The sequence below is a fragment of the Elephantulus edwardii genome, unplaced genomic scaffold (assembly GCF_000299155.1).
Source record: "Elephantulus edwardii isolate Elephantulus edwardi_28Jun2011 unplaced genomic scaffold, EleEdw1.0 scaffold00016, whole genome shotgun sequence".
Lineage (NCBI taxonomy): Eukaryota > Metazoa > Chordata > Mammalia > Macroscelidea > Macroscelididae > Elephantulus > Elephantulus edwardii.
In genome coordinates this window covers 17,430,744-17,438,944 of record NW_006399766.1, presented here as the reverse complement: position 1 = coordinate 17,438,944, position 8,201 = coordinate 17,430,744, and positions in this window count along the sequence as shown.

The following is an 8,201-nucleotide window of genomic DNA, read 5'->3' as shown; positions in this document are numbered from 1 at the left end:
CAAAGTATGTGAGACGAAGCCTTGCCATCTTTGCATCCAAGGAACACTCTGGGCTGCACCTACTCCAAGACATATATTTTTGTTCTTTTGGCTGTCCATGGGATCTTCAGCAATATTTTCCAACACCACAGTTCAAATGCATCTGATCCTCTTCAGTCATTTTTATTCTTGTCTAGCTCTCAGATGCATAGCAAGTGATCGGAAAGACCATGGCCTAAATCAGGCACACCTTAGTCTTTAAACTGACATCATTGCTCTTGAGTAATTTGGAGAGTTTCCTTGATTTTCTCAGGTGCAGTACATCTCCCGATCTTCTAACTACTGATATCATGGGTATTGATTGTGTATCCAAGTAAGATGAGATCACTGACAACATCAATTCCCCCCCATTTATTTTGCCTATTGACCTCAATGGTGAGAATTTTTGTTTTCTTCATGTTGAGATGCAACTCATATTGAAAGCTGTAGTCCTTGATCTTCTGTACCAAGGGCTTCAGATCCTCTTCTCTTTCAGCAAGCCAGACTGTCTCATCTGTGTAATGCAGGTTGTTGATAATGGGTTAATGAGAGGTGAGGTTTAACTCTAGATAGTCAGCGATGGTCTGCTCTCCCAGAGCATGCCATTGGCCTGAACAAAAAGGCCCAACACCAACACTCAGAAATGGGTTCAAGCTGTTAGGCATCCAAGAAGGAGAAATAGCATTCCTGCCTCATCTCTACCATTCGTTTCAGCTGAGCATATGCTCCCTTGAGTTGTTCATCATTTTCTCAGAGTTTATGGCATGCATCCTTTAGGAAAAAACCTTGTAGCTCCATGAACATTAAGCACAATGTTCTGTACACAATAGTCACTTGATTGGAGAAACACATTCCAAGTAGTATAGAAAAGACAGCCTCCCCAAGTATTTAAGGTCCAAAAGAAATTATACTGATGCTAATCCAAGAAATTTAGAAGTCTTTTTGCTTCCACCCTTTCACCTCAAGCGATATAGATTGGCTTAACAGCCCACCACTTTTCACTAATGCTAATGGACAGTTCCCTCTGGCAGTCTTGATGCTTCGGGCTTGAGGTGGAGTTTGGGCATTAGTTAACCTTGCCAATGACTGTGATATATCATCTATAATATATGATATGTGATCTAGCCAGTGGAGCCAAACAAGTCACTCAGAGAGTGAGTTATTGGCTTTCTGGACAGAAAAGGTATTGGGTCAAATCCAAAAACAGCATTGAATTTTCCTACTCTGTGAGCAGTAAGAAAAACGAGGGCCAAGGTGACCACAATCCTATCTAGCCTCCACATCTGCATTTACCAAGATGTTTTTAAAGTCCTTGATGTTAACTCCAGAAAGGCAGTAAAAATGGACTGAAAACAGGGGGATGGAGAGGGTGCCTTCCTGTCGCTTGGGACAATTAGGCAGCCTGCCAGCTCCTGGCCAGCTGAGGGAGACAAGGCAGAGGTCAGGTCAAGGAGCTGAAACCATGCTGCAAGAAATGTGGGACGTTTAAGAAATTAAAAGTAAGTCTAGGAGGATGCCAGTGATGGGGACAGAACCCTAAGCCACAAGGTCTATGGGTGTACACTCTCCCAGAGAAGTCCAGCTTCACCTGTTGCTGCTGCTTGGAGTACTTGACCTTGGTTTATATGACTCAAAGCTTCTCAGGCTGATTCCTTTTCTTAAAAACAAAACAAAACAAAACAAAAAAACAAAAAACCCCCAACCAAACAGTAGAGAGGGTGGGGAAGAGAACACATTTTACAGCCTCTTCATCTCCCTATGTAGCTGAAGTGTTGTTTAACCCAGCATCTTTAAACAAAAGGAAAACAAGCGAGCTTCCTTCTGGGAAAGGAAGGAACCAGGCTCATTGCGGTTTGGTCAGTGCTTGCTGTCGAGGCATTAATCAAGGTCCTGACATGACTAGAAAGGGCTGGTTTCCTCTTCATGTATAGAATCATAAAGGGGGCACAGCATTCAAACAAAAGGCCAAGGAAACCTCTCCCAAAGATCCTATCAACTGCAGTTATGGACTAAGGAGTCTGGCCAAAAGGGAAAGACCATTTTAGTAAAAGACCCTGTTTATCCAGGCAGTGACATTTCTGTTTCTCTTGATATGACTATAGTTCCAAAGAGGTCACTGGAGTAGACCTTAGCTTCAACCAGTTTACAGGAAGTGGCCAATTATTTGTGGAAGGGTTATTTTTCCATGCTCTCTAGCATTAAAGAGCACAAGTATCTTAGGCTTACGATGGTGGCCATTGTGGTTTGATCTCTCCTCCATCTATTCAACTTCTGGAAGTTTTAGAGATTGGGTCCAGCTCCAGTGGGTGGAGCCTAGTTAGTCTAAGCCAGCCTTGGTTAATGGCGAGAATACTCTTGGCCAATGGTGGTGCCAGATATACCAGACTGCAAATATTCTTTTGGGAATTGGCAAGTGAGGTTGAAGGAATGCTTGCTGTGGGCCTCTGAGGAAGGCTTCCTCATCGTTAGGACACGACCTCTCTCCAACTGTATGTGGTCATACAGGAATGTGAAATCTGAAGCTGGGGCAGACATCTCCCTCAAGCTGGAGGATGAGGCCAACTTGAAGAAGAGGTCAAGAGAAAAAGAACAAGCGAGAAGTGCTGAAGCTACAGTATCCATGTGTGCACCAAAGCCACCAGTCTCGGTGTTTCCAGTTTTGTGAGCCAATAGCTTTCTTATTGGGGGGGGGTTAATGGTGATAAGAGAGGCTGTCCCCTGAGATAGGAACTCCCATATCCCCCCAAGCAGTGAAGAGGTCCTGGAGGAATAATACACACTAACTAGACTTAGACCTTAAACTAACCCCACTGCTGTTGACTCAGTACTGAGTCACAGAGGAGGACTGCCCTAGACGGTTTACAAGGCCTTAACATTTTTAGAAAAAATCTTTTAGAATGTGATTGTTGGGGTTTTATCGCCCCTTATTTTATGTAGCTTTCCCCTCACCCAATTTAATTTTATGGGAGCAGCCTGTCATGTCTTTCTCCCTCAGAACAGCTGACAGGTTCGACCTGCTACCTTTCAGTTAGCATCCTAGACATTAATCCACTTCTGTCCCCAGTAACTAGACTTACAAGTGACTATAATCCAGAAAAGGAGCTGTGGTTAAGCTCTTGGCTGCTGACTGAAAGGTCATTAATTCAAGTCCAGTAGCCATTCCTAGGAAGAAAGACATGGCAGTTGGCTTGGTAAAGGTGACAGCCTTGGAAGCCCTATGGGACAGTTCTACTCCGTTCTATTCGGTCATTATGAGTCAGAAATTTTTTAAACAAATAATTCAGAACACGAGTGAATTCATTGACAAGGGAAAGTGTGCCAATCCAGTGCCTGGAACACGTGTGTCCTTTCTTATTATGCAAGTACCTGGGAAACCAAATTGGTAGTAATAACAACAGCAAAAAAACCCTCAAACAATAGGAAACAGCTTAATTTGCCTTAAATCACACAGCTAATAAATAGAAAAGTGTAGGATTTAGACTCGGACCTGAGTTCAAATTGAAACTCTTAGCTACCAATTTATCTGTCCTCTAATGGTCTAGTGGCTAAAGAGTTGTGCTACCAATTCAAAGGCACACGGTTCAAATCCATCACCTGTTCTGAGGGAGAAAGATGGGCAGTGTCCTCCCATAGGATTTACAGCCTCTGTGAACCTGGAAAAGGGTCAAGTATAAGTCAGTTCCAATTCAATGGCATCTAACAACATAACAGCAACAAAAACTGGCAATAGGAATCCTAGTGATACATTAGGTTAAGAGTTCAATTGAAGGGTCAGCAGTTTGACACCACCAGCTGCTTCTCAGGCAAAAGATGATGAGGCAGTCTACTCTTTCTGGCCTCAAAACCTGACTGAGTGGGCAGTTCTCCTCTGTTGTACAGGACTGTTGTGAGTGGAATAAACTAACCAGTGGTGAGTAACAATCAAGAGGTTAGTAACAAAACAATAGCAAACCTTCACTGAGCTCCTGCTGTATATGGAAGATCCTGTGCTAAGCATCCCACATGCCTTATATCTGAGTCCTTACCACATTCAATGGTGATTATTATTATTATTATTATTATGACAATTCCCATTTTACAGATGAGGAAACTGAGACTTAGGTTTGGTAAAGCCCCTCAGTGGTGGGGTCACCTGGTATGACTTTCTTAACAGTGCTGTGTAGTTCTTGACATTTTCTTATGTCTAGCCCCCTCATTCAGTGTTCATGCTTGCTTGCCACACTCACATCAACATGGTAGCTGATTTTGTATGTGTTTACCTTTTCTCATTGATGACTTACCATTGAGATTTCAGAAACCATGCTCAGCTTCTTGCTGAATTGGTTTTGTTGTTATTGCTTTTAATGTGGTGGGGAAAATGGTATTTAGAATTGGCCAGCTGGATTCATTTCAGAGGATCCCAATTTTACTGGCAGCATCCAAAGCATCATATTCAGGAGCAAGTCGAACATAGGCCTTCTTCTCTCCGTCGGGCTTAATCAAGGTGTTGACCTTGGCCACGTCAGTGTCATAGAGCTTCTTTACAGCTTGTTCAAGCTGGTGTTTGTTGCCTTTGACATCCGCAGTGAACACAAGTGGATTGTTATCACCTTTCTCCTTCGTGTCTGATGCAGTGTCAGGGGAAACGTGATGATGGCATAGTGGTCAAGTCTGTTTCTCCTGCAGGTGCTCTTCTGGAGGTTTTGTTGTTGTTTTTATGCTGTGGACACCCCTTCATTACTGCCTTCTTGACCTTGGCCTTAGCTCCAATGTTGGGAGGGGAAGGGCTTCTTTTGCCTTGGCACCATCGTTGTGAACGAGGACTCATGCTGATTTAGAAAATGTTCTAGTCTTCTTCTTACCAACATCCAGAAGTGACTTTTGTTTTGTTTGGGTTTTCTGGTTTTTAGCGATGTTTACAGAGAGTGACATTGACTGGCCTTGTTCTTCCATGCCAGGACCCACCTTATTTGTATCCTGTAGGTCTCTCTGTATTGCCTTCAGCATTTCTGTGGGGCTGAATCACCCCACTCCGGCCCGAACTGTACATCTTTATATTCAATGAGGTTTCTGTCGGTTCTTTACCGTCTTTGTTTTCTCATGAAATCCTTTTCGTTGTTTTCTGCTCGGCAGTCTTCTCTTCGGCAGCAGAATGGCAAGCTTCCTGAGGGCACATTCCCCGCAGCCCCAGGCAGAATGCTGAGCACGTAGTGCGCATTCAGTGAATGCTCATGGAATTGAATTATGAACTATTGTCTCATGTTCAGTCTTTCCTCAAGGGCTTTCGGTTAGAACATTTGGCTGGAATACCATACAGACAAAACTGAATTGGGGGGGGGGCGGGAAACACGCAATATATGTTCGAGTCAAAGTTTTGGATTCAGAATTTGACATTACCTCATGTTCTGACAGCTTTCCAAATCAGTGTGTTATTATCTGGTCTCGCAAACATGGCCTTTCTTTTCAAACCTCCAAGGTGAGAATTGAGTGCTCCTTTCCCCCTCCCTCCATGGTTTGCCCTCTTGGACAAATCCCACCTGGGTGTTTTCTTCTTGCTGCAGAAGTCACTGCTGTGGCCATAAGAGTGGCCTAATTCAGAACATGTGCCATTTCACTTCTGTCTTCACTTTTCTTTGTTTTTACATTAACAGCTGCGTGGAGATGACAACAGCTTGAAGGTGACAACAGAAAGCGAAGGCTCAGCCCTTTGCCTTTGGAGCTTCTGCTCTAAAGAGGGAGTGGAAGGTACTCACACAGAACAAAACCCACGCTTTTGAAGAGTCCAGAACAGGGCTCATCAATTTTGACCTAATTTGGCCCCTTAGGGAAGTCAGCAGTGAAATGATTGCCAAATCCTTGCTGATTCCTATGCTGCCTTTCACACTCTTTCTCCTGGTTGAAAGGAGACAACCACTATTGTTTTTGCCATCTCTCATCTGTGCCCTAGGCAATGTGGCCCAGTGGACTCAGTGCCTGGGCGGGGCTAGTGAGGATAGCTGACTTTATCATGGGGTTTTGATAGTAGGCTCTTTCTGCTATGAGGTCTATTTAAGTTTAACAAGCTCAGCAACTGGACCCTTCAAGCAGACATGCATGAGAATAGACTTCTATGAAGGCACGGAAGAGGCTGCTCCCTCACTGCCCCATCCCCTAGCCCTGTGCCTCTCTGCACCTGTGACTGTTTAAAATTCCCCTTCTTCCAGCTTTGTTCCTTGGTAATCCCTGCTAAGGGACTTGGGGCCCCCCAGCTCTCCACAGCCACCTCCATCTGTGCTTGGCTTTGGTCTTGAGTCCACAGTACTGGCAAGGGCTAACTTCTTCGACGCCAATGTGAGGAAAGTGCATGTTCAAAAGCATTTGCCTGGGACTGGGGAGAGTGGGAAATGGAAAACATACTCATCGCGGAGGCATCTCATTCTTCTGGAAAGATCTGAAACCTCCACTGGTTTATTGTTGGGAGGCTTCCAAGTATATCCCCCCCTCTTTTTTTACAGGACAGAGGAAAGCATCTTTAAAACTCATTCTTAGTTACGCATGCACCGTATACAGTGCTTCTCCCACCCATTGCAAGATTTGCAGATAAGACTTGGCTCATTGTTACTGTTGTTTATCACAGAAGGTTCATAAGTATTCCATTTTGGGGGCGTGAAAGAGGGTGTAGGTCACTCCGTCAGTCCTCTGACATTGTGTCTATTTATTTCCCAGAACTTTCGAGCAGTTCTTGAGAGAAATATTTTGAGAGTTGTTGAGTACCATCAAGGTGGAACCAACCCATAGCTGACCCTCCAGTAGGTTTTCAGAGGCAGTCGATTGCATGTAAAGAGATTGCCCCTCTTTCTCTCATGGAGCAGCTGATAGATTTGAACCATGTACCTTTGTGTTGACAGCACAATTCCTAAAAAATGCAAAACTCATTAGTGTCCAGATAGATGAATTTTTACAAAAGTGAACCAGATACCCCACCTGCTCCTGCACTCACTGTCCTGTGGCTGCTGGAAGAAATGACCATGAACCAAAAAAAAAAAGGCTTAAACCAACAAAAATTCACTCTCTTTCAGTTCTGGAGGCCAGAAGTCTGACATGAAGATGTTGGTAAGACCACAGTGCCTTTGAAGGCTCTAGGGGAGACTCTTCCAGCTGCTGGCCATGCCCAGTGTTCCTCGCCTAGTAGCTACATCACTCCAGTCTCTGCTTCTGCCTCTACAGGACCTTCTTCACTGTGCACCTCTGATAAGGGCAGATTTGTCGGATTTAGGATCCACTCATAATCTAGGGTGACTTACTTCCAAGAGCCTTGATAGACACTCCCTTCCCAATATGGTTACATTCACAGGTCCTAGGAGGTAAGATGTAGACATATCTATCACTCAGTCCATGACACTCTCCAAGACCCCTCCCACTCACTTCCCTGCCAAAGGTAATCCTTGTCTTGATGCCTACAAACCCAAGTTTTCCCAGCATATAACCATACAGAATGTGTTCTTTTCTGTCAGGCTTCATTTAGCCCAAGATTGTGTTTGTGAAATTTGTAGGCTATTCATACTCATTGCTGTATAATATTCCATTGATTCTCTTTATCATGTTTTTGTCGATTTGGCCATTCTCTTCTTAACATTTGAATTGGCTTCAGTGTTTGGCTATGAATGTTTCTGTGCATGCTCTTGGAGTGCATGTGCACGCATTTCTATCAGATCTGCTGCCAGGGACATCTTCCCAAGTACTGAGAAGCAACAATGACAGTCTAGAAACTAAAGTGCACCTGATCCAGGCCATGTTGTTGTTGTTGTTTAATGCCGTCGAGTCGTAGACGACTCATAGCGACCCTATGAACGAACAGCCTGAGCACTGTTCGTGCATAGAGTTTTCGGAGGCAAGCCATTTCAGAAGTGGATGCCGCTCCTGCTTCCAGGCTTGATTTAGTCGGGAAGCTCCAGGCAACACTGTCCACCATGGGTTCCCATTACCACGATTGGCACATCACTGTCACAGGCTTCAGCACCATAGTCTTCCCAATTGCATGCTATGCATCAGAGAGCTAGACAGTGACTAAGGATGACAGAAGAAGAATTGATGCCTTTGATTTGTGGTGCTGGAGAAGAGTCTTGAACATACCATGGAGTGCCAAGAAAACAAATAAGTCTGTCCTGGAGGGGGTAAAACCAAGTTTCTCCTTGGGGGCTAGGATTTTGAAGCACCATCTCACA